Consider the following 25,563-nt stretch of genomic DNA (forward strand, 5'->3'; position numbering starts at 1 on the left):
ACCTCCTGAGAGGCTAAACATAGACAACCCCCCCAGAACAGCTCTACCTCCTGAGAGGTTAAACAGAGACAACCCCCCCAGAACAGCTCTACCTCCTGAGAGAGGTTAAACAGAGACAACCCCCCCAGAACAGCTCTCACTCCTGAGAGGTTAAACAGAGACAACCCCCCCCAGAACAGCTCTACCTCCTGAGAGAGGTTAAACAGTGACAACCCCCCCAGAACAGCTCTACCTCCTGAGAGAGGTTAAACAGTGACAATCCCCCCAGAACAGCTCTACCTCCTGAGAGGTTAAACAGAGACAACCCCCCCAGAACAGCTCTACCTCCTGAGAGGTTAAACAGAGACAACCCCCCCAAAACATCTCTACCTCCTGAGAGGTTAAACAGAGACAACCTCCCCAGAACAGCTCTCACTCCTGAGAGGTTAAACAGAGACAACCCCCCCAGAACAGCTCTACCTCCTGAGAGGTTAAACAGAGACAACCCCCCCTAGAACAGCTCTACCTCCTGAGAGGTTAAACAGTGACAATCCCCCCCAGAACAGCTCTACCTCCTGAGAGAGGTTAAACAGTGACAACCCCTCCAGAACAGCTCTACCTCCTGAGAGAGGTTAAACAGAGACAACCCCCCCTGAACAGCTCTACCTCCTGAGAGGTTAAACAGAGACAACCCCCCCAGAACAGCTCTACCTCCTGAGAGAGGTTAAACAGAGACAACCCCCCCCAGAACAGCTCTACCTCCTGAGAGGTTAAACAGTGACAACCCCCCCAGAACAGCTCTACCTCCTGAGAGGTTAAACAGAGACAACCCCCCCAGAACAGCTCTACGTCCTGAGAGAGGTTAAACAAAAACAACCCCCCCAGAAGAGCTCTACCTCCTGAGAGAGGTTAAACAGTGACAACCCCCCCAGAACAGCTCAACCTCCTGAGCGGTTAAACATAGACAACCCCCCCAGAACAGCTCAACCTCCTGAGAGGTTAAACAGTGACAACCCCCCCAGAACAGCTCTACCTCCTGAGAGGTTAAACAGTGACAATCCCCCCAGAACAGCTCTACCTCCTGAGAGAGGTTAAACAGTGACAACCCCTCCAGAACAGCTCTACCTCCTGAGAGAGGTTAAACAGAGACAACCCCCCCAGAACAGCTCTACCTCCTGAGAGGTTAAACAGAGACAACCCCCCCAGAACAGCTCTACCTCCTGAGAGTTTAAACAGAGACAACCCCCCAGAACAGCTCTCACTCTTGAGAGGTTAAACAGTGACAACCCCCAGAACAGTTCTACCTCCTGAGAGGTTAAACAGAGACAACCCCCCCAGAACAGCTATACCTCCTGAGAGGTTAAACAGAGACAAACCCCTCAGAACAGCTCTACCTCCTGAGAGGTTAAACAGTGACAACCCCCCCAGAACAGCTCTACCTCCTGAGAGGTTAATCAGAGACAACCCCCCCAGAACAGCTCTACCTCCTGAGAGGTTAAACAGTGACAACCCCCCCAGAACAGCTCTACCTCCTGACAGTTAAACAGAGACAACCCCCCCCAGAACAGCTCTACCTCCTGAGAGGTTAAACAGAGACAACCCCCCCAGAACAGCTCTACCCCCTGAGAGGTTAAACAGAGACAACCCACCCAGGACAGCTCTACCTCCTGAGAGAGGTTAAACAGAGACAACCCCCCAGAACAGCTCTACCTCCTGAGAGGTTAAACAGTGACAACCCCCCCAGAACAGCTCTACCTCCTGAGAGGTTAAACAGTGACAACCCCCCAGAACAGTTCTACCTCCTGAGAGCTTAAACAGAGACAACCCCCCCAGAACAGCTATACCTCCTGAGAGGTTAAACAGATACAACCCCCCCAGAACAGCTCTACGTCCTGAGAGGTTAAACAGAGACAACCCCCCCAGAACAGCTCTACCTCCTGAGAGGTTAAACAGTGACAACCCCCCCAGAACAGCTCTACCTCCTGAGAGGTTAAACAGTGACAATCCCCCCCAGAAGAGCTCTACCTCCTGAGAGAGGTTAAACAGTGACAACCCCTCAAGAACAGCTCTACCTCCTGAGAGAGGTTAAACAGAGACAACCCCCCCAGAACAGCTCTACCTCCTGAGAGGTTAAACAGAGACAACCCCCCAGAACAGCTCTACCTCCTGAGAGAGGTTAAACAGAGACAACCCCCCAGAACAGCTCTACCTCCTGAGAGGTTAAACAGTGACAACCCCCCCAGAACAGCTCTACCTCCTGAGAGGTTAAACAGTGACAACCCCCCAGAACAGTTCTACCTCCTGAGAGGTTAAACAGAGACAACCCCCCCAGAACAGCTATACCTCCTGAGAGGTTAAACAGAGACAACCCCCCCAGAACAGCTCTACCTCCTGAGAGGTTAAACAGTGACAACCCCCCCAGAACAGCTCTACCTCCTGAGAGAGGTTAAACAGTGACAACCCCCCCAGACCAGCTCTACCTCCTGAGAGGTTAAACAGTGACACCCCCCCAGAACAACTCTACCTCCTGAGAGAGGTTAAACAGTGACAACACCCCCAGAACAGCTCTACCTCCTGAGAGAGGTTAAACAGTGACAACCCCCCCAGAACAGCTCTACCTCCTGAGAGGTTAAACAGAGACAACCCCACCAGAACAGCTCTACCTCCTGAGAGGTTAAACAGAGACAACCCCCCAGAACAGCTCTACCTCCTGAGAGGCTAAACAGAGACAACCCCCCCAGAACAGCTCTACCTCCTGAGAGGTTAAACAGAGACAACCCCCCCAGAACAGCTCTACCTCCTGAGAGGTTAAACAGAGACAACCCCCCCCAGAACAGCTCTAACTCCTGAGAGGTTAAACAGAGACAACCCCCCCCAGAACAGCTCTACCTCCTGAGAGAGGTTAAACAGAGACAACCCCCCCAGAACAGCTCTACCTCCTGAGAGGTTAAACAGTGACAACCCCCCCCCCCCAGAACAGCTCTACCTCCTGAGAGGTTAAACAGAGACAACCCCCCCAGAACAGCTCTACCTCCTGAGAGGTTAAACAGAGACAACCCCCCCAGAACAGCTCTACCTCCTGAGAGGTTAAACAGTGACAACCCCCCAGAACAGTTCTACCTCCTGAGAGGTTAAACAGAGACAACCCCCCCAAAACATCTCTACCTCCTGAGAGGTTAAACAGAGACAACCTCCCCAGAACAGCTCTCACTCCTGAGAGGTTAAACAGAGACAACCCCCCCAGAACAGCTCTACCTCCTGAGAGGTTAAACAGAGACAACCCCCCCAGAACAGCTCTACCTCCTGAGAGGTTAAACAGTGACAATCCCCCCCAGAACAGCTCTACCTCCTGAGAGAGGTTAAACAGAGACAACCCCCCAGAACAGCTCTCCCTCCTGAGAGGTTAAACAGTGACAACCCCCCCAGAACAGCTCTACCTCCTGAGAGGTTAAACAGTGACAACCCCCCAGAACAGTTCTACCTCCTGAGAGGTTAAACAGAGACAACCCCCCCAGAACAGCTATACCTCCTGAGAGGTTAAACAGAGACAACCCCCCCAGAACAGCTCTACCTCCTGAGAGGTTAAACAGTGACAACCCCCCCAGAACAGCTCTACCTCCTGAGAGAGGTTAAACAGTGACAACCCCCCCAGACCAGCTCTACCTCCTGAGAGGTTAAACAGTGACACCCCCCCAGAACAGCTCTACCTCCTGAGAGAGGTTAAACAGTGACAACCCCCCCAGAACAGCTCTACCTCCTGAGAGAGGTTAAACAGTGACAACCCCCCCAGAACAGCTCTACCTCCTGAGAGGTTAAACAGAGACAACCCCACCAGAACAGCTCTACCTCCTGAGAGGTTAAACAGAGACAACCCCCCAGAACAGCTCTACCTCCTGAGAGGCTAAACAGAGACAACCCCCCCAGAACAGCTCTACCTCCTGAGAGGTTAAACAGAGACAACCCCCCCAGAACAGCTCTACCTCCTGAGAGGTTAAACAGAGACAACCCCCCCCAGAACAGCTCTAACTCCTGAGAGGTTAAACAGAGACAACCCCCCCCAGAACAGCTCTACCTCCTGAGAGAGGTTAAACAGAGACAACCCCCCCAGAACAGCTCTACCTCCTGAGAGGTTAAACAGTGACAACCCCCCCCCAGAACAGCTCTACCTCCTGAGAGGTTAAACAGAGACAACCCCCCCAGAACAGCTCTACCTCCTGAGAGGTTAAACAGAGACAACCCCCCCAGAACAGCTCTACCTCCTGAGAGGTTAAACAGTGACAACCCCCCAGAACAGTTCTACCTCCTGAGAGGTTAAACAGAGACAACCTCCCCAGAACAGCTCTCACTCCTGAGAGGTTAAACAGAGACAACCCCCCCAGAACAGCTCTACCTCCTGAGAGGTTAAACAGAGACAACCCCCCCAGAACAGCTCTACCTCCTGAGAGGTTAAACAGTGACAATCCCCCCCAGAACAGCTCTACCTCCTGAGAGAGGTTAAACAGTGACAACCCCTCCAGAACAGCTCTGCCTCCTGAGAGAGGTTAAACAGAGACAACCCCCCCTGAACAGCTTTACCTCCTGAGAGGTTAAACAGAGACAACCCCCCCAGAACAGCTCTACCTCCTGAGAGAGGTTAAACAGAGACAAACCCCCCCAGAACAGCTCTACCTCCTGAGAGGTTAAACAGTGACAACCCCCCCAGAACAGCTCTACCTCCTGAGAGGTTAAACAGAGACAACCCCCCCAGAACAGCTCTACGTCCTGAGAGAGGTTAAACAAAAACAACCCCCCCAGAACAGCGCTACCTCCTGAGAGAGGTTAAAAAGAGACAACCCCCCCAGAACAGCTCTACCTCCTGAGAGAGGTTAAACAGTGACAACCACTCCAGAACAGCTCTACCTCCTGAGAGAGGTTAAACAGAGACAACCCCCCCAGAACAGCTCTACCTCCTGAGAGGTTAAACAGAGACAACCCCCCCAGAACAGCTCTACCTCCTGAGAGTTTAAACAGAGACAACCCCCCAGAACAGCTCTCACTCTTGAGAGGTTAAACAAAAACAACCCCCCCAGAACAGCTCTACCTCCTGAGAGAGGTTAAAAAGAGACAACCCCCCCAGAACAGCTCTACCTCCTGAGAGGTTAAACAGAGACAACCCCCCCAGAACAGCTCTACCTCCTGAGAGGTTAAACAGAGACAACCCCCCCAGAACAGCTCTACCTCCTGAGAGGTTAAACAGTGACAACCCCCCAGAACAGTTCTACCTCCTGAGAGGTTAAACAGAGACAACCCCCCCAAAACATCTCTACCTCCTGAGAGGTTAAACAGAGACAACCTCCCCAGAACAGCTCTACCTCCTGAGAGGTTAAACAGAGACAACCCCCCCAGAACAGCTCTACCTCCTGAGAGGTTAAACAGAGACAACCCCCCCAGAACAGCTCTACCTCCTGAGAGGTTAAACAGTGACAATCCCCCCCAGAACAGCTCTACCTCCTGAGAGAGGTTAAACAGTGACAACCCCTCCAGAACAGCTCTGCCTCCTGAGAGAGGTTAAACAGAGACAACCCCCCCTGAACAGCTCTACCTCCTGAGAGGTTAAACAGAGACAACCCCCCCAGAACAGCTCTACCTCCTGAGAGAGGTTAAACAGAGACAAACCACCCCAGAACAGCTCTACCTCCTGAGAGGTTAAACAGTGACAAACCCCCCAGAACAGCTCTACCTCCTGAGAGGTTAAACAGAGACAACCCCCCCAGAACAGCTCTACGTCCTGAGAGAGGTTAAACAAAAACAACCCCCCCAGAACAGCTCTACCTCCTGAGAGAGGTTAAAAAGAGACAACCCCCCCAGAACAGCTCTACCTCCTGAGAGAGGTTAAACAGTGACAACCCCTCCAGAACAGCTCTACCTCCTGAGAGAGGTTAAACAGAGACAACCCCCCCCAGAACAGCTCTACCTCCTGAGAGGTTAAACAGAGACAACCCCCCCAGAAAAGCTCTACCTCCTGAGAGGTTAAACAGTGACAATCCCCCCCAGAACAGCTCTACCTCCTGAGAGAGATTAAACAGTGACAACACCTCCAGAACAGCTCTACCTCCTGAGAGAGGTTAAACAGAGACAAACTCCCCAGAACAGCTCTACCTCCTGAGAGGTTAAACAGTGACAACCCCCCCAGAACAGCTCTACGTCCTGAGAGGTTAAACAGAGACAACCCCCCCAGAACAGCTCTACCTCCTGAGAGGTTAAACAGTGACAACCCCCCCAGAACAGCTCTACCTCCTGAGAGGTTAAACAGTGACACCCCCCCAGAACAGCTCTACCTCCTGAGAGAGGTTAAACAGTGACAACCCCCCCAGAACAGCTCTACCTCCTGAGAGAGGTTAAACAGAGACAACCCCCCCAGAACAGCTCTACCTGCTGAGAGGTTAAACAGAGACAACCCCCCAGAACAGCTCTACCTCCTGAGAGGCTAAACAGAGACAACCCCCCCAGAATAGCTCTACCTCCTGAGAGGTTAAACAGAGACAACCCCCCCAGAACAGCTCTACCTCCTGAGAGGTTAAACAGAGACAACCCCCCCAGAACAGCTCTACCTCCTGAGAGGTTAAACAGAGACAACCCCCCCCCCCAGAACAGCTCTACCTCCTGAGAGGTTAAACATAGACAACCCCCCCAGAACAGCTCTACCTCCTGAGAGGTTAAACAGTGACAACCCCCCAGAACAGCTCTACCTCCTGAGAGGTTAAACAGAGACAACCCCCCCAGAACAGCTCTCACTCCTGAGAGGTTAAACAGAGACAACCCCCCCCAGAACAGCTCTACCTCCTAAGAGGTTAAACAGAGACAACCCCCCCCAGAACAGCTCTACCTCCTGAGAGGTTAAACAGTGACAATCCCCCCCAGAACAGCTCTACCTCCTGAGAGAGGTTAAACAGTGACAACCCCTCCAGAACAGCTCTACCTCCTGAGAGAGGTTAAACAGAGACAACCCCCCCAGAACAGCTCTACCTCCTGAGAGAGGTTAAACAGAGACAACGCCCCCAGAACAGCTCTACCTCCTGTGAGGTTAAACAGTGACAACCCCCCCCAGAACAGCTCTACCTCCTGAGAGGTTAAACAGAGACAACCCCCCCAGAACAGCTCTACGTCATGAGAGAGGTTAAACAAAAACAACCCCCCCAGAACAGCTCTACCTCCTGAGAGATGTTAAACGGAGACAACCCCCCCAGAACAGCTCTACCTCCTGAGAGTTTAAACAGTGACAACCCCCCCAGAACAGCTCAACCTCCTGAGTGGTTAAACAGAGACAACCCCCCCAGAACAGCTCTACCTCCTGAGAGGTTAAACAGTGACAACCCCCCCAGAACAGCTCTACCTCCTGAGAGATGTTAAACAGAGACAACCCCCCAAGAACAGCTCTACCTCCTGAGAGGTTAAACAGAGACAACCCCTCCAGAACAGCTCTACCTCCTGAGAGAGGTTAAACAGAGACAACCCCCCCAGAACAGCTCTACCTCCTGAGAGGTTAAACAGAGACAACCCCCCCAGAACAGCTCTACCTCCTGAGAGGTTAAACAGAGACAACCCCCCAGAACAGCTCTACCTCCTGAGAGAGGTTAAACAAAAACAACCCCCCCAGAACAGCTCTACCTCCTGAGAGAGGTTAAACAGAGACAACCCCCCCAGAACAGCTCTACTTCCTGAGAGGTTAAACAGTGACAACCCCCCCAGAACAGCTCAACCTCCTGAGAGGTTAAACAGTGACAATCCCCCCAGAACAGCTCTACCTCCTGAGAGAGGTTAAACAGTGACAACCCCTCCAGAACAGCTCTACCTCCTGAGAGAGGTTAAACAGAGACAACCCCCCCAGAACAGCTCTACCTCCTGAGAGGTTAAACAGAGACGACCCCCCAGAACAGCTCTACCTCCTGTGAGAGGTTAAACAGAGACAACCCCCCCCAGAACAGCTCTACCTCCTGAGAGGTTAAACAGTGACAACCCCCCCAAAACAGCTCTACCTCCTGAGAGAGGTTAAACAAAAACAACCCCCCCAGAACAGCTCTACCTCCTGAGAGAGGTTAAACAGAGACAACCCCCCCAGAACAGCTCTACCTCCTGAGAGAGGTTAAACAGTGACAACCCCTCCAGAACAGCTCTACCTCCTGAGAGAGGTTAAACAGAGACAACCCCCCCCAGAACAGCTCTACCTCCTGAGAGGTTAAACAGAGACAACCCCCCCAGAAAAGCTCTACCTCCTGAGAGGTTAAACAGTGACAATCCCCCCCAGAACAGCTCTACCTCCTGAGAGAGATTAAACAGTGACAACACCTCCAGAACAGCTCTACCTCCTGAGAGAGGTTAAACAGAGACAAACTCCCCAGAACAGCTCTACCTCCTGAGAGGTTAAACAGTGACAACCCCCCCAGAACAGCTCTACGTCCTGAGAGGTTAAACAGAGACAACCCCCCCAGAACAGCTCTACCTCCTGAGAGGTTAAACAGTGACAACCCCCCCAGAACAGCTCTACCTCCTGAGAGGTTAAACAGTGACACCCCCCCAGAACAGCTCTACCTCCTGAGAGAGGTTAAACAGTGACAACCCCCCCAGAACAGCTCTACCTCCTGAGAGAGGTTAAACAGAGACAACCCCCCCAGAACAGCTCTACCTGCTGAGAGGTTAAACAGAGACAACCCCCCAGAACAGCTCTACCTCCTGAGAGGCTAAACAGAGACAACCCCCCCAGAACAGCTCTACCTCCTGAGAGGTTAAACAGAGACAACCCCCCCAGAACAGCTCTACCTCCTGAGAGGTTAAACAGAGACAACCCCCCCAGAACAGCTCTACCTCCTGAGAGGTTAAACAGAGACAACCCCCCCCCCCAGAACAGCTCTACCTCCTGAGAGGTTAAACATAGACAACCCCCCCAGAACAGCTCTACCTCCTGAGAGGTTAAACAGTGACAACCCCCCAGAACAGCTCTACCTCCTGAGAGGTTAAACAGAGACAACCCCCCCAGAACAGCTCTCACTCCTGAGAGGTTAAACAGAGACAACCCCCCCCAGAACAGCTCTACCTCCTAAGAGGTTAAACAGAGACAACCCCCCCCAGAACAGCTCTACCTCCTGAGAGGTTAAACAGTGACAATCCCCCCCAGAACAGCTCTACCTCCTGAGAGAGGTTAAACAGTGACAACCCCTCCAGAACAGCTCTACCTCCTGAGAGAGGTTAAACAGAGACAACCCCCCCAGAACAGCTCTACCTCCTGAGAGAGGTTAAACAGAGACAACGCCCCCAGAACAGCTCTACCTCCTGTGAGGTTAAACAGTGACAACCCCCCCCAGAACAGCTCTACCTCCTGAGAGGTTAAACAGAGACAACCCCCCCAGAACAGCTCTACGTCATGAGAGAGGTTAAACAAAAACAACCCCCCCAGAACAGCTCTACCTCCTGAGAGATGTTAAACGGAGACAACCCCCCCAGAACAGCTCTACCTCCTGAGAGTTTAAACAGTGACAACCCCCCCAGAACAGCTCAACCTCCTGAGTGGTTAAACAGAGACAACCCCCCCAGAACAGCTCTACCTCCTGAGAGGTTAAACAGTGACAACCCCCCCAGAACAGCTCTACCTCCTGAGAGATGTTAAACAGAGACAACCCCCCAAGAACAGCTCTACCTCCTGAGAGGTTAAACAGAGACAACCCCTCCAGAACAGCTCTACCTCCTGAGAGAGGTTAAACAGAGACAACCCCCCCAGAACAGCTCTACCTCCTGAGAGGTTAAACAGAGACAACCCCCCCAGAACAGCTCTACCTCCTGAGAGGTTAAACAGAGACAACCCCCCAGAACAGCTCTACCTCCTGAGAGAGGTTAAACAAAAACAACCCCCCCAGAACAGCTCTACCTCCTGAGAGAGGTTAAACAGAGACAACCCCGCCCGAACAGCTCTACTTCCTGAGAGGTTAAACAGTGACAACCCCCCCAGAACAGCTCAACCTCCTGAGAGGTTAAACAGTGACAATCCCCCCAGAACAGCTCTACCTCCTGAGAGAGGTTAAACAGTGACAACCCCTCCAGAACAGCTCTACCTCCTGAGAGAGGTTAAACAGAGACAACCCCCCCAGAACAGCTCTACCTCCTGAGAGGTTAAACAGAGACGACCCCCCAGAACAGCTCTACCTCCTGTGAGAGGTTAAACAGAGACAACCCCCCCCAGAACAGCTCTACCTCCTGAGAGGTTAAACAGTGACAACCCCCCCAAAACAGCTCTACCTCCTGGGAGGTTAAACAGAGACAACCCCCCCAGAACAGCTCTACCTCCTGAGAGAGGTTAAACAAAAACAACCCCCCCAGAACAGCTCTACCTCCTGAGAGAGGTTAAACAGAGACAACCTCCCCAGAACAGCTCTACCTCCTGAGAGGTTAAACAGTGACAACCCCCCCAGAACAGCTCTACGTCCTGAGAGGTTAAACAGAGACAACCCCCCCAGAACAGCTCTACCTCCTGAGAGGTTAAACAGTGACAACCCCCCCAGAACAGCTCTACCTCCTGAGAGGTTAAACAGTGACAATCCCCCCCAGAAGAGCTCTACCTCCTGAGAGAGGTTAAACAGTGACAACCCCTCAAGAACAGCTCTACCTCCTGAGAGAGGTTAAACAGAGACAACCCCCCCAGAACAGCTCTACCTCCTGAGAGGTTAAACAGAGACAACCCCCCAGAACAGCTCTACCTCCTGAGAGAGGTTAAACAGAGACACCCCCCCCAGAACAGCTCTACCTCCTGAGAGGTTAAACAGAGACAACCCCCCCAGAACAGCTCTACCTCCTGAGAGGTTAAACAGAGACAACCCCCCCCCCCAGAACAGCTCTACCTCCTGAGAGAGGTTAAACAGAGACAACCCCCCCAGAACAGCTCTACCTCCTGAGAGGTTAAACAGTGACAACCCCCCCCCCCCCAGAACAGCTCTACCTCCTGAGAGGTTAAACATAGACAACCCCCCCCCAGAACAGCTCTACCTCCTGAGAGGTTAAACAGTGACAACCCCCCAGAACAGCTCTACCTCCTGAGAGGTTAAACAGAGGCAACCCCCCCAGAACATCTCTACCTCCTGAGAGGTTAAACAGAAACAACCCCCCCAGAACAGCTCTACCTCCTGAGAGAGGTTAAACAGAGACAACCCCCCCAGAACAGCTCTCACTCCTGAGAGGTTAAACAGAGACAACCCCCCCCCAGAACAGCTCTACCTCCTGAGAGGTTAAACAGAGACAACCCCCCCAGAACAGCTCTACCTCCTGAGAGGTTAAACAGTGACAATCCCCCCCAGAACAGCTCTACCTCCTGAGAGAGGTTAAACAGTGACAACCCCTCCAGAACAGCTCTACCTCCTGAGAGAGGTTAAACAGAGACAACCACCCCTGAACAGCTCTACCTCCTGAGAGGTTAAACAGAGACAACCCCCCCCCCAGAACAGCTCTACCTCCTGAGAGAGGTTAAACAGAGACAACCCCCCCAGAACAGCTCTACCTCCTGTGAGGTTAAACAGTGACAACCCCCCCCAGAACAGCTCTACCTCCTGAGAGGTTAAACAGAGACAACCCCCCCAGAACAGCTCTACGTCATGAGAGAGGTTAAACAAAAACAACCCCCCAGAACAGCTCTACCTCCTGAGAGGTTAAACAGAGACACCCCCCCAGAACAGCTCTACCTCCTGAGAGGTTAAACAGAGACAACCCCCCCAGAACAGCTCTACCTCCTGAGAGAGGTTAAACAAAAACAACCCCCCCAGAACAGCTCTACCTCCTGAGAGAGGTTAAACAGAGACAACCTCCCCAGAACAGCTCTACCTCCTGAGAGGTTAAACAGTGACAACCCCCCCAGAACAGCTCTACGTCCTGAGAGGTTAAACAGAGACAACCCCCCCAGAACAGCTCTACCTCCTGAGAGGTTAAACAGTGACAACCCCCCCAGAACAGCTCTACCTCCTGAGAGGTTAAACAGTGACAATCCCCCCCAGAAGAGCTCTACCTCCTGAGAGAGGTTAAACAGTGACAACCCCTCAAGAACAGCTCTACCTCCTGAGAGAGGTTAAACAGAGACAACCCCCCCAGAACAGCTCTACCTCCTGAGAGGTTAAACAGAGACAACCCCCCAGAACAGCTCTACCTCCTGAGAGAGGTTAAACAGAGACACCCCCCCCAGAACAGCTCTACCTCCTGAGAGGTTAAACAGAGACAACCCCCCCAGAACAGCTCTACCTCCTGAGAGGTTAAACAGAGACAACCCCCCCCCCCAGAACAGCTCTACCTCCTGAGAGAGGTTAAACAGAGACAACCCCCCCAGAACAGCTCTACCTCCTGAGAGGTTAAACAGTGACAACCCCCCCCCCCCCAGAACAGCTCTACCTCCTGAGAGGTTAAACATAGACAACCCCCCCCCAGAACAGCTCTACCTCCTGAGAGGTTAAACAGTGACAACCCCCCAGAACAGCTCTACCTCCTGAGAGGTTAAACAGAGGCAACCCCCCCAGAACATCTCTACCTCCTGAGAGGTTAAACAGAAACAACCCCCCCAGAACAGCTCTACCTCCTGAGAGAGGTTAAACAGAGACAACCCCCCCAGAACAGCTCTCACTCCTGAGAGGTTAAACAGAGACAACCCCCCCCCAGAACAGCTCTACCTCCTGAGAGGTTAAACAGAGACAACCCCCCCAGAACAGCTCTACCTCCTGAGAGGTTAAACAGTGACAATCCCCCCCAGAACAGCTCTACCTCCTGAGAGAGGTTAAACAGTGACAACCCCTCCAGAACAGCTCTACCTCCTGAGAGAGGTTAAACAGAGACAACCACCCCTGAACAGCTCTACCTCCTGAGAGGTTAAACAGAGACAACCCCCCCCCCAGAACAGCTCTACCTCCTGAGAGAGGTTAAACAGAGACAACCCCCCCAGAACAGCTCTACCTCCTGTGAGGTTAAACAGTGACAACCCCCCCCAGAACAGCTCTACCTCCTGAGAGGTTAAACAGAGACAACCCCCCCAGAACAGCTCTACGTCATGAGAGAGGTTAAACAAAAACAACCCCCCAGAACAGCTCTACCTCCTGAGAGGTTAAACAGAGACACCCCCCCAGAACAGCTCTACCTCCTGAGAGGTTAAACAGAGACAACCCCCCCAGAACAGCTCTACCTCCTGAGAGGTTAAACAGAGACAACCCCCCCCCCCAGAACAGCTCTACCTCCTGAGAGGTTAAACAGAGACAACCCCCCCCCCCAGAACAGCTCTACCTCCTGAGAGGTTAAACATAGACAACCCCCCCAGAACAGCTCTACCTCCTGAGAGGTTAAACAGTGACAACCCCCCAGAACAGCTCTACCTCCTGAGAGGTTAAACAGAGACAACCCCCCCAGAACAGCTCTCACTCCTGAGAGGTTAAACAGAGACAACCCCCCCCAGAACAGCTCTACCTCCTAAGAGGTTAAACAGAGACAACCCCCCCAGAACAGCTCTACCTCCTGAGAGGTTAAACAGTGACAATCCCCCCCAGAACAGCTCTACCTCCTGAGAGAGGTTAAACAGTGACAACCCCTCCAGAACAGCTCTACCTCCTGAGAGAGGTTAAACAGAGACAACCCCCCCAGAACAGCTCTACCTCCTGAGAGAGGTTAAACAGAGACAACGCCCCCAGAACAGCTCTACCTCCTGTGAGGTTAAACAGAGACAACCCCCCCAGAACAGCTCTACGTCATGAGAGAGGTTAAACAAAAACAACCCCCCCAGAACAGCTCTACCTCCTGAGAGAGGTTAAACGGAGACAACCCCCCCAGAACAGCTCTACCTCCTGAGAGTTTAAACAGTGACAACCCCCCCAGAACAGCTCAACCTCCTGAGTGGTTAAACAGAGACAACCCCCCCAGAACAGCTCTACCTCCTGAGAGGTTAAACAGTGACAACCCCCCCAGAACAGCTCTACCTCCTGAGAGATGTTAAACAGAGACAACCCCCCAAGAACAGCTCTACCTCCTGAGAGGTTAAACAGAGACAACCCCTCCAGAACAGCTCTACCTCCTGAGAGAGGTTAAACAGAGACAACCCCCCCAGAACAGCTCTACCTCCTGAGAGGTTAAACAGAGACAACCCCCCCAGAACAGCTCTACCTCCTGAGAGGTTAAACAGAGACAACCCCCCAGAACAGCTCTACCTCCTGAGAGAGGTTAAACAAAAACAACCCCCCCAGAACAGCTCTACCTCCTGAGAGAGGTTAAACAGAGACAACCCCCCCAGAACAGCTCTACTTCCTGAGAGGTTAAACAGTGACAACCCCCCCAGAACAGCTCAACCTCCTGAGAGGTTAAACAGTGACAATCCCCCCAGAACAGCTCTACCTCCTGAGAGAGGTTAAACAGTGACAACCCCTCCAGAACAGCTCTACCTCCTGAGAGAGGTTAAACAGAGACAACCCCCCCAGAACAGCTCTACCTCCTGAGAGGTTAAACAGAGACGACCCCCCAGAACAGCTCTACCTCCTGTGAGAGGTTAAACAGAGACAACCCCCCCCAGAACAGCTCTACCTCCTGAGAGGTTAAACAGTGACAACCCCCCCAGAACAGCTCTACCTCCTGGGAGGTTAAACAGAGACAACCCCCCCAGAACAGCTCTACCTCCTGAGAGAGGTTAAACAAAAACAACCCCCCCAGAACAGCTCTACCTCCTGAGAGAGGTTAAACAGAGACAACCTCCCCAGAACAGCTCTACCTCCTGAGAGGTTAAACAGTGACAACCCCCCCAGAACAGCTCTACGTCCTGAGAGGTTAAACAGAGACAACCCCCCCAGAACAGCTCTACCTCCTGAGAGGTTAAACAGTGACAACCCCCCCAGAACAGCTCTACCTCCTGAGAGGTTAAACAGTGACAATCCCCCCCCCCCCCAGAACAGCTCTACCTCCTGAGAGGTTAAACATAGACAACCCCCCCCAGAACAGCTCTACCTCCTGAGAGGTTAAACAGTGACAACCCCCCAGAACAGCTCTACCTCCTGAGAGGTTAAACAGAGGAAACCCCCCCAGAACATCTCTACCTCCTGAGAGGTTAAACAGTGACAATCCCCCCCAGAACAGCTCTACCTCCTGAGAGAGGTTAAACAGTGACAACCCCTCCAGAACAGCTCTACCTCCTGAGAGAGGTTAAACAGAGACAACCACCCCTGAACAGCTCTACCTCCTGAGAGGTTAAACAGAGACAACCCCCCCCCAGAACAGCTCTACCTCCTGAGAGAGGTTAAACAGAGACAACCCCCCCAGAACAGCTCTACCTCCTGTGAGGTTAAACAGTGACAACCCCCCCCAGAACAGCTCTACCTCCTGAGAGGTTAAACAGAGACAACCCCCCCAGAACAGCTCTACGTCATGAGAGAGGTTAAACAAAAACAACCCCCCAGAACAGCTCTACCTCCTGAGAGAGGTTAAACAGAGACAACCCCCCCAGAACAGCTCTACCTCCTGAGAGGTTAAACAGTGACAACCCCCCCAGAACAGCTCAACCTCCTGAGCGGTTAAACAGAGACAACCCCCCCAGAACAGCTCTACCTCCTGAGAGGTTAAACAGTGACAACCCCCCCAGAACAGCTCTACCTCCTGAGAGATGTTAAACAGAGACAACCCCCCAAGAACAGCTCTACCTCCTGAGAGGTTAAACAGAGACAACCCCCCCAGAACAGCTCTACCTCCTGAGAGGTTAAACAGAGACAACCCCCCAAGAACAGCTCTACCTCCTGAGAGGTTAAACAGAGACAACCCCCCCAGAACAGCTCTACCTCCTGAGAGAGGTTAAACAGTGACAACCCCCCCAGAACAGCTCTACCTCCTGAGAGAGGTTAAACAGAGACAACCTCCTCAGAACAGCTCTACCTCCTGAGAGAGGTTAAACAGTGACAACCCCCCCCCCCCAGAACAGCTCTACCTCCTGAGAGGTTAAACAGTGACAACCCCCCCCAGAACAGCTCTAACTCCTGAGAGGTTAAACAGAGACAACCCCCCCAGAACAGCTTTACGTCCGGAGAGGTTAAACAGAGACAACCTCCCCAGAACAGCTCTACCTCCTGAGAGGTTAAACAGAGACAACCCCCCCAGAACAGCTCTACCTCCTGAGAGAGGTTAAACAGACACAACCCCCCCAGAACAGCTCTACCTCCTGAGAGGTTAAACAGAGACAACCCCCCCAGAACAGCTCTACCTCCCGAGAGGTTAAACAGTGACAACCCCTCCAGAACAGCTCTACCTCCTGAGAGAGGTTAAACAGAGACAACCCCCCCAGAACAGCTCTACCTCCTGAGAGGTTAAACAGAGACAACCCCCCCAGAACAGCTCTAACGCCTGAGAGAGGTTAAACAAAAACAACCTCCCCAGAACAGCTCTACCTCCTGAGAGAGGTTAAACAGAGACAACCTCCCCAGAACAGCTCTACCTCCTGAGAGGTTAAACAGTGACAACCCCCCCAGAACAGCTCTACCTCCTGAGAGAGGTTAAACAGTGACAACCCCCCCAGAACAGCTCTACCTCCTGAGAGAGGTTAAACAGAGACAACCCCCCCAGAACAGCTCTACCTCCTGAGAGGTTAAACAGAGACAACCCCTCCAGAAAAGCTCTACCTCCTGAGAGAGGTTAAACAGAGACAACCCCCCAGAACAGCTCTACCTCCTGAGAGGTTAAACAGAGACAAACCCCCCAAAACAGCTCTACCTCCTGAGAGGTTAAACAGAGACAAACCCCCCCAGAACAGCTCTACCTCCTGAGAGGTTAAACAGAGACAACCCCCCCCCAGAACAGCTCTACCTCCTGAGAGGTTAAACAGAGACAACCCCCCCCAGAACAGCTCTACCTCCTGAGAGAGGTTAAACAGAGACAATCCCCCCAGAACAGCTCTACCTCCTGAGAGGTTAAACAGTGACAATCCCCCCCAGAACAGCTCTACCTCCTGAGAGGTTAAACATAGACAACCCCCCCAGAACAGCTCTACCTCCTGAGAGGTTAAACAGTGACAACCCCCCCCCCCCCCCCAGAACAGCTCTACCTCCTGAGAGGTTAAACAGAGACAACCCCCCCAGAACAGCTCTACCTCCTGAGAGGTTAAACATAGACAACCCCCCCAGAACAGCTCTACCTCCTGAGAGGTTAAACAGAGACAACCTCCCCAGAACTGCTCTACCTCCTGAGAGGTTAAACAGTGACAATCCCCCCCAGAACAGCTCTACCTCCTGAGAGGTTAAACAGTGACAACCCCCCCAGAACAGCTCTACCTCCTGAGAGGTTAAACAGAGACAACCCCCCCAGAACAGCTCTACCTCCTGAGAGAGGTTAAACAAAAACAACCCCCCCAGAACAGCTCTACCTCCTGAGAGAGGTTAAACAGAGACAACCCCCCCAGAACAGCTCTACCTCCTGAGAGGTTAAACAGTGACATCCCCCCCAGAACAGCTCTACCTCCTGAGAGGTTAAACAGAGACAACCCCCCCCCCAGAACAGCTCTACCTCCTGAGAGAGGTTAAACAGAGACAACCCCCCCAGAACAGCTCTACCTCCTGAGAGGTTAAACAGAGACAACCCCCCCAGAACAGCTCTAACGCCTGAGAGAGGTTAAACAAAAACAACCTCCCCAGAACAGCTCTACCTCCTGAGAGAGGTTAAACAGAGACAACCTCCCCAGAACAGCTCTACCTCCTGAGAGGTTAAACAGTGACAACCCCCCCAGAACAGCTCTACCTCCTGAGAGAGGTTAAACAGTGACAACCCCCCCAGAACAGCTCTACCTCCTGAGAGAGGTTAAACAGAGACAACCCCCCCAGAACAGCTCTACCTCCTGAGAGGTTAAACAGAGACAACCCCTCCAGAAAAGCTCTACCTCCTGAGAGAGGTTAAACAGAGACAACCCCCCCAGAACAGCTCTACCTCCCGAGAGGTTAAACAGAGACAACCCCCCCCAGAACAGCTCTACCTCCTGAGAGGTTAAACAGAGACAACCCCCCCAGAACAGCTCTACCTCCTGAGAGAGGTTAAACAGAGACAATCCCCCCAGAACAGCTCTACCTCCTGAGAGGTTAAACAGTGACAATCCCCCCCAGAACAGCTCTACCTCCTGAGAGGTTAAACAGTGACAACCCCCCCCCCCCCCAGAACAGCTCTACCTCCTGAGAGGTTAAACAGAGACAACCCCCCCAGAACAGCTCTACCTCCTGAGAGGTTAAACATAGACAACCCCCCCAGAACAGCTCTACCTCCTGAGAGGTTAAACAGAGACAACCTCCCCAGAACTGCTCTACCTCCTGAGAGGTTAAACAGTGACAATCCCCCCCAGAACAGCTCTACCTCCTGAGAGGTTAAACAGTGACAACCCCCCCAGAACAGCTCTACCTCCTGAGAGGTTAAACAGAGACAACCCCCCCAGAACAGCTCTACCTCCTGAGACAGGTTAAACAAAAACAACCCCCCCAGAACAGCTCTACCTCCTGAGAGAGGTTAAACAGAGACAACCCCCCCAGAACAGCTCTACCTCCTGAGAGGTTAAACAGTGACATCCCCCCCAGAACAGCTCTACCTCCTGAGAGGTTAAACAGAGACAACCCCCCCCCCAGAACAGCTCTACCTCCTGAGAGGTTAAACAGTGACAACCCCCCCAGAACAGCTCAACCTCCTGAGAGGTTAAACAGTGACAATCCCCCCAGAACAGCTCTACCTCCTGAGAGAGGTTAAACAGTGACAACCCCTCCAGAACAGCTCTACCTCCTGAGAGAGGTTAAACAGAGACAACCCCCCCAGAACAGCTCTACCTCCTGAGAGGTTAAACAGAGACAACCCCCCCAGAACAGCTCTCACTCCTGAGAGGTTAAACAGAGACAACCCCCCCCCAGAACAGCTCTACCTCCTGAGAGGTTAAACAGAGACAACCCCCCCAGAACAGCTCTACCTCCTGAGAGGTTAAACAGTGACAATCCCCCCCAGAACAGCTCTACCTCCTGAGAGAGGTTAAACAGTGACAACCCCTCCAGAACAGCTCTACCTCCTGAGAGAGGTTAAACAGAGACAACCACCCCTGAACAGCTCTACCTCCTGAGAGGTTAAACAGAGACAACCCCCCCCCCCCAGAACAGCTCTACCTCCTGAGAGAGGTTAAACAGAGACAACCCCCCCAGAACAGCTCTACCTCCTGTGAGGTTAAACAGTGACAACCCCCCCCAGAACAGCTCTACCTCCTGAGAGGTTAAACAGAGACAACCCCCCCAGAACAGCTCTACGTCATGAGAGAGGTTAAACAAAAACAACCCCCCAGAACAGCTCTACCTCCTGAGAGAGGTTAAACAGAGACAACCCCCCCAGAACAGCTCTACCTCCTGAGAGGTTAAACAGTGACAACCCCCCCCAGAACAGCTCTAACTCCTGAGAGGTTAAACAGAGACAACCCCCCCAGAACAGCTTTACGTCCGGAGAGGTTAAACAGAGACAACCTCCCCAGAACAGCTCTACCTCCTGAGAGGTTAAACAGAGACAACCCCCCCAGAACTGCTCTACCTCCTGAGAGAGGTTAAACAGACACAACCCCCCCAGAACAGCTCTACCTCCTGAGAGGTTAAACAGAGACAACCCCCCCAGAACAGCTCTACCTCCCGAGAGGTTAAACAGTGACAATCCCCCCCAGAACAGCTCTACCTCCTGAGAGAGGTTAAACAGTGACAACCCCTCCAGAACAGCTCTACCTCCTGAGAGAGGTTAAACAGAGACAACCTCCCCAGAACAGCTCTACCTCCTGAGAGAGGTTAAACAGTGACAACCCCCCCCCCCAGAACAGCTCTACCTCCTGAGAGGTTAAACAGTGACAACCCCCCCCAGAACAGCTCTAACTCCTGAGAGGTTAAACAGAGACAACCCCCCAAGAACAGCTCTACCTCCTGAGAGGTTAAACAGAGACAACCCCCCCAGAACAGCTCTACCTCCTGAGAGGTTAAACAGAGACAACCCCCCAAGAACAGCTCTACCTCCTGAGAGGTTAAACAGAGACAACCCCACCAGAACAGCTCTACCTCCTGAGAGAGGTTAAACAGTGACAACCCCCCCAGAACAGCTCTACCTCCTGAGAGAGGTTAAACAGAGACAACCTCCCCAGAACAGCTCTACCTCCTGAGAGAGGTTAAACAGTGACAACCCCCCCCCCAGAACAGCTCTACCTCCTGAGAGGTTAAACAGTGACAACCCCCCCCAGAACAGCTCTAACTCCTGAGAGGTTAAACAGAGACAACCCCCCCAGAACAGCTTTACGTCCGGAGAGGTTAAACAGAGACAACCTCCCCAGAACAGCTCTACCTCCTGAGAGGTTAAACAGAGACAACCCCCCCAGAACAGCTCTACCTCCTGAGAGAGGTTAAACAGACACAACCCCCCCAGAACAGCTCTACCTCCTGAGAGGTTAAACAGAGACAACCCCCCCAGAACAGCTCTACCTCCCGAGAGGTTAAACAGTGACAACCCCTCCAGAACAGCTCTACCTCCTGAGAGAGGTTAAACAGAGACAACCCCCCCAGAACAGCTCTACCTCCTGAGAGGTTAAACAGAGACAACCCCCCCAGAACAGCTCTAACGCCTGAGAGAGGTTAAACAAAAACAACCTCCCCAGAACAGCTCTACCTCCTGAGAGAGGTTAAACAGAGACAACCTCCCCAGAACAGCTCTACCTCCTGAGAGGTTAAACAGTGACAACCCCCCCAGAACAGCTCTACCTCCTGAGAGAGGTTAAACAGTGACAACCCCCCCAGAACAGCTCTACCTCCTGAGAGAGGTTAAACAGAGACAACCCCCCCAGAACAGCTCTACCTCCTGAGAGGTTAAACAGAGACAACCCCTCCAGAAAAGCTCTACCTCCTGAGAGAGGTTAAACAGAGACAACCCCCCAGAACAGCTCTACCTCCTGAGAGGTTAAACAGAGACAAACCCCCCAAAACAGCTCTACCTCCTGAGAGGTTAAACAGAGACAAACCCCCCCAGAACAGCTCTACCTCCTGAGAGGTTAAACAGAGACAACCCCCCCCAGAACAGCTCTACCTCCTGAGAGGTTAAACAGAGACAACCCCCCCCCAGAACAGCTCTACCTCCTGAGAGAGTTTAAACAGAGACAATCCCCCCAGAACAGCTCTACCTCCTGAGAGGTTAAACAGTGACAATCCCCCCCAGAACAGCTCTACCTCCTGAGAGGTTAAACATAGACAACCCCCCCAGAACAGCTCTACCTCCTGAGAGGTTAAACAGTGACAACCCCCCCCCCCCCCAGAACAGCTCTACCTCCTGAGAGGTTAAACAGAGACAACCCCCCCAGAACAGCTCTACCTCCTGAGAGGTTAAACATAGACAACCCCCCCAGAACAGCTCTACCTCCTGAGAGGTTAAACAGAGACAACCTCCCCAGAACTGCTCTACCTCCTGAGAGGTTAAACAGTGACAATCCCCCCCAGAACAGCTCTACCTCCTGAGAGGTTAAACAGTGACAACCCCCCCAGAACAGCTCTACCTCCTGAGAGGTTAAACAGAGACAACCCCCCCAGAACAGCTCTACCTCCTGAGAGAGGTTAAACAAAAACAACCCCCCCAGAACAGCTCTACCTCCTGAGAGAGGTTAAACAGAGACAACCCCCCCAGAACAGCTCTACCTCCTGAGAGGTTAAACAGTGACATCCCCCCCAGAACAGCTCTACCTCCTGAGAGGTTAAACAGAGACAACCCCCCCCCCAGAACAGCTCTACCTCCTGAGAGGTTAAACAGTGACAACCCCCCCAGAACAGCTCAACCTCCTGAGAGGTTAAACAGTGACAATCCCCCCAGAACATCTCTACCTCCTGAGAGGTTAAACAGAAACAACCCCCCCAGAACAGCTCTACCTCCTGAGAGAGGTTAAACAGAGACAACCCCCCCAGAACAGCTCTCACTCCTGAGAGGTTAAACAGAGACAACCCCCCCCAGAACAGCTCTACCTCCTGAGAGGTTAAACAGAGACAACCCCCCCAGAACAGCTCTACCTCCCGAGAGGTTAAACAGTGACAATCCCCCCCAGAACAGCTCTACCTCCTGAGAGAGGTTAAACAGACACAACCCCCCCAGAACAGCTCTACCTCCTGAGAGGTTAAACAGAGACAACCCCCCCAGAACAGCTCTACCTCCCGAGAGGTTAAACAGTGACAATCCCCCCCAGAACAGCTCTACCTCCTGAGAGAGGTTAAACAGTGACAACCCCTCCAGAACAGCTCTACCTCCTGAGAGAGGTTAAACAGAGACAACCCCCCCAGAACAGCTCTACCTCCTGAGAGGTTAAACAGAGACAACCCCCCAGAACAGCTCTAACGCCTGAGAGAGGTTAAACAAAAACAACCTCCCCAGAACAGCTCTACCTCCTGAGAGAGGTTAAACAGAGACAACCTCCCCAGAACAGCTCTACCTCCTGAGAGGTTAAACAGTGACAACCCCCCCAGAACAGCTCTACCTCCTGAGAGAGGTTAAACAGTGACAACCCCCCCAGAACAGCTCTACCTCCTGAGAGAGGTTAAACAGAGACAACCCCCCCAGAACAGCTCTACCTCCTGAGAGGTTAAACAGAGACAACCCCTCCAGAAAAGCTCTACCTCCTGAGAGAGGTTAAACAGAGACAACCCCCCAGAACAGCTCTACCTCCTGAGAGGTTAAACAGTGACATCCCCCCCAGAACAGCTCTACCTCCTGAGAGGTTAAACAGAGACAACCCCCCCCCCAGAACAGCTCTACCTCCTGAGAGGTTAAACAGTGACAACCCCCCCAGAACAGCTCAACCTCCTGAGAGGTTAAACAGTGACAATCCCCCCAGAACAGCTCTACCTCCTGAGAGAGGTTAAACAGTGACAACCCCTCCAGAACAGCTCTACCTCCTGAGAGAGGTTAAACAGAGACAACCCCCCCAGAACAGCTCTACCTCCTGAGAGGTTAAACAGTGACAACCCCCCAGAACAGCTCTACCTCCTGAGAGGTTAAACAGAGGCAACCCCCCCAGAACATCTCTACCTCCTGAGAGGTTAAACAGAAACAACCCCCCCAGAACAGCTCTACCTCCAGAGAGAGGTTAAACAGAGACAACCCCCCCAGAACAGCTCTCACTCCTGAGAGGTTAAACAGAGACAACCCCCCCCCAGAACAGCTCTACCTCCTGAGAGGTTAAACAGAGACAACCCCCCCAGAACAGCTCTACCTCCCGAGGGGTTAAACAGTGACAATCCCCCCCAGAACAGCTCTACCTCCTGAGAGAGGTTAAACAGACACAACCCCCCCAGAACAGCTCTACCTCCTGAGAGGTTAAACAGAGACAACCCCCCCAGAACAGCTCTACCTCCCGAGAGGTTAAACAGTGACAATCCCCCCCAGAACAGCTCTACCTCCTGAGAGAGGTTAAACAGTGACAACCCCTCCAGAACAGCTCTACCTCCTGAGAGAGGTTAAACAGAGACAACCCCCCCAGAACAGCTCTACCTCCTGAGAGGTTAAACAGAGACAACCCCCCAGAACAGCTCTAACGCCTGAGAGAGGTTAAACAAAAACAAACTCCCCAGAACAGCTCTACCTCCTGAGAGAGGTTAAACAGAGACAACCTCCCCAGAACAGCTCTACCTCCTGAGAGGTTAAACAGTGACAACCCCCCCAGAACAGCTCTACCTCCTGAGAGAGGTTAAACAGTGACAACCCCCCCAGAACAGCTCTACCTCCTGAGAGAGGTTAAACAGAGACAACCCCCCCAGAACAGCTCTACCTCCTGAGAGGTTAAACAGAGACAACCCCTCCAGAAAAGCTCTACCTCCTGAGAGAGGTTAAACAGAGACAACCCCCCAGAACAGCTCTACCTCCTGAGAGGTTAAACAGAGACAAACCCCCCAAAACAGCTCTACCTCCTGAGAGGTTAAACAGAGACAAACCCCCCCAGAACAGCTCTACCTCCTGAGAGGTTAAACAGAGACAACCCCCCCCAGAACAGCTCTACCTCCTGAGAGGTTAAACAGAGACAACCCCACCCCAGAACAGCTCTACCTCCTAAGAGAGGTTAAACAGAGACAATCCCCCCAGAACAGCTCTACCTCCTGAGAGGTTAAACAGTGACAATCCCCCCCAGAACAGCTCTACCTCCTGAGAGAGGTTAAACAGAGACAACCCCCCCAGAACAGCTCTACCTCCTGAGAGGTTAAACAGTGACAACCCCCCCCCCCCAGAACAGCTCTACCTCCTGAGAGGTTAAACAGAGACAACCCCCCCAGAACAGCTCTACCTCCTGAGAGGTTAAACATAGACAACCCCCCCAGAACAGCTCTACCTCCTGAGAGGTTAAACAGAGACAACCCCCCCAGAACAGCTCTACCTCCTGAGAGAGGTTAAACAAAAACAACCCCCCCAGAACAGCTCTACCTCCTGAGAGAGGTTAAACAGAGACAACCCCCCCAGAACAGCTCTACCTCCTGAGAGGTTAAACAGTGACATCCCCCCCAGAACAGCTCTACCTCCTGAGAGGTTAAACAGAGACAACCCCCCCCCCAGAACAGCTCTACCTCCTGAGAGGTTAAACAGTGACAACCCCCCCAGAACAGCTCAACCTCCTGAGAGGTTAAACAGTGACAATCCCCCCAGAACAGCTCTACCTCCTGAGAGAGGTTAAACAGTGACAACCCCTCCAGAACAGCTCTACCTCCTGAGAGAGGTTAAACAGAGACAACCCCCCCAGAACAGCTCTACCTCCTGAGAGGTTAAACAGAGACGACCCCCCAGAACAGCTCGTACTTCTGTGAGAGGTTAAACAGAGACAACCCCCCCCAGAACAGCTCTACCTCCTGAGAGGTTAAACAGTGACAACCCCCCCAGAACAGCTCTACCTCCTGAGAGGTTAAACAGAGACAACCCCTCCAGAAAAGCTCTACCTCCTGAGAGAGGTTAAACAGAGACAACCCCCAAGAACAGCTCTACCTCCTGAGAGGTTAAACAGAGACAAACCCCCCAAAACAGCTCTACCTCCTGAGAGGTTAAACAGAGACAAACCCCCCCAGAACAGCTCTACCTCCTGAGAGGTTAAACAGAGACAACCCCCCCCAGAACAGCTCTACCTCCTGAGAGAGGTTAAACAGAGACAACCCCCCCAGAACAGCTCTACCTCCTGAGAGGTTAAACAGTGACAACCCCCCCCCCCCCAGAACAGCTCTACCTCCTGAGAGGTTAAACAGAGACAACCCCCCCAGAACAGCTCTACCTCCTGAGAGGTTAAACATAGACAACCCCCCCAGAACAGCTCTACCTCCTGAGAGGTTAAACAGAGACAACCTCCCCAGAACTGCTCTACCTCCTGAGAGGTTAAACAGTGACAATCCCCCCCAGAACAGCTCTACCTCCTGAGAGGTTAAACAGTGACAACCCCCCCAGAACAGCTCTACCTCCTGAGAGGTTAAACAGAGACAACCCCCCCAGAACAGCTCTACCTCCTGAGAGAGGTTAAACAAAAACAACCCCCCCAGAACAGCTCTACCTCCTGAGAGAGGTTAAACAGAGACAACCCCCCCAGAACAG

The sequence above is a fragment of the Salmo salar genome, chromosome 11 (genome assembly GCF_965601325.2).
Source record: "Salmo salar chromosome 11, fSalSal1, whole genome shotgun sequence".
Taxonomy (NCBI): Eukaryota; Metazoa; Chordata; class Actinopteri; order Salmoniformes; family Salmonidae; genus Salmo; species Salmo salar.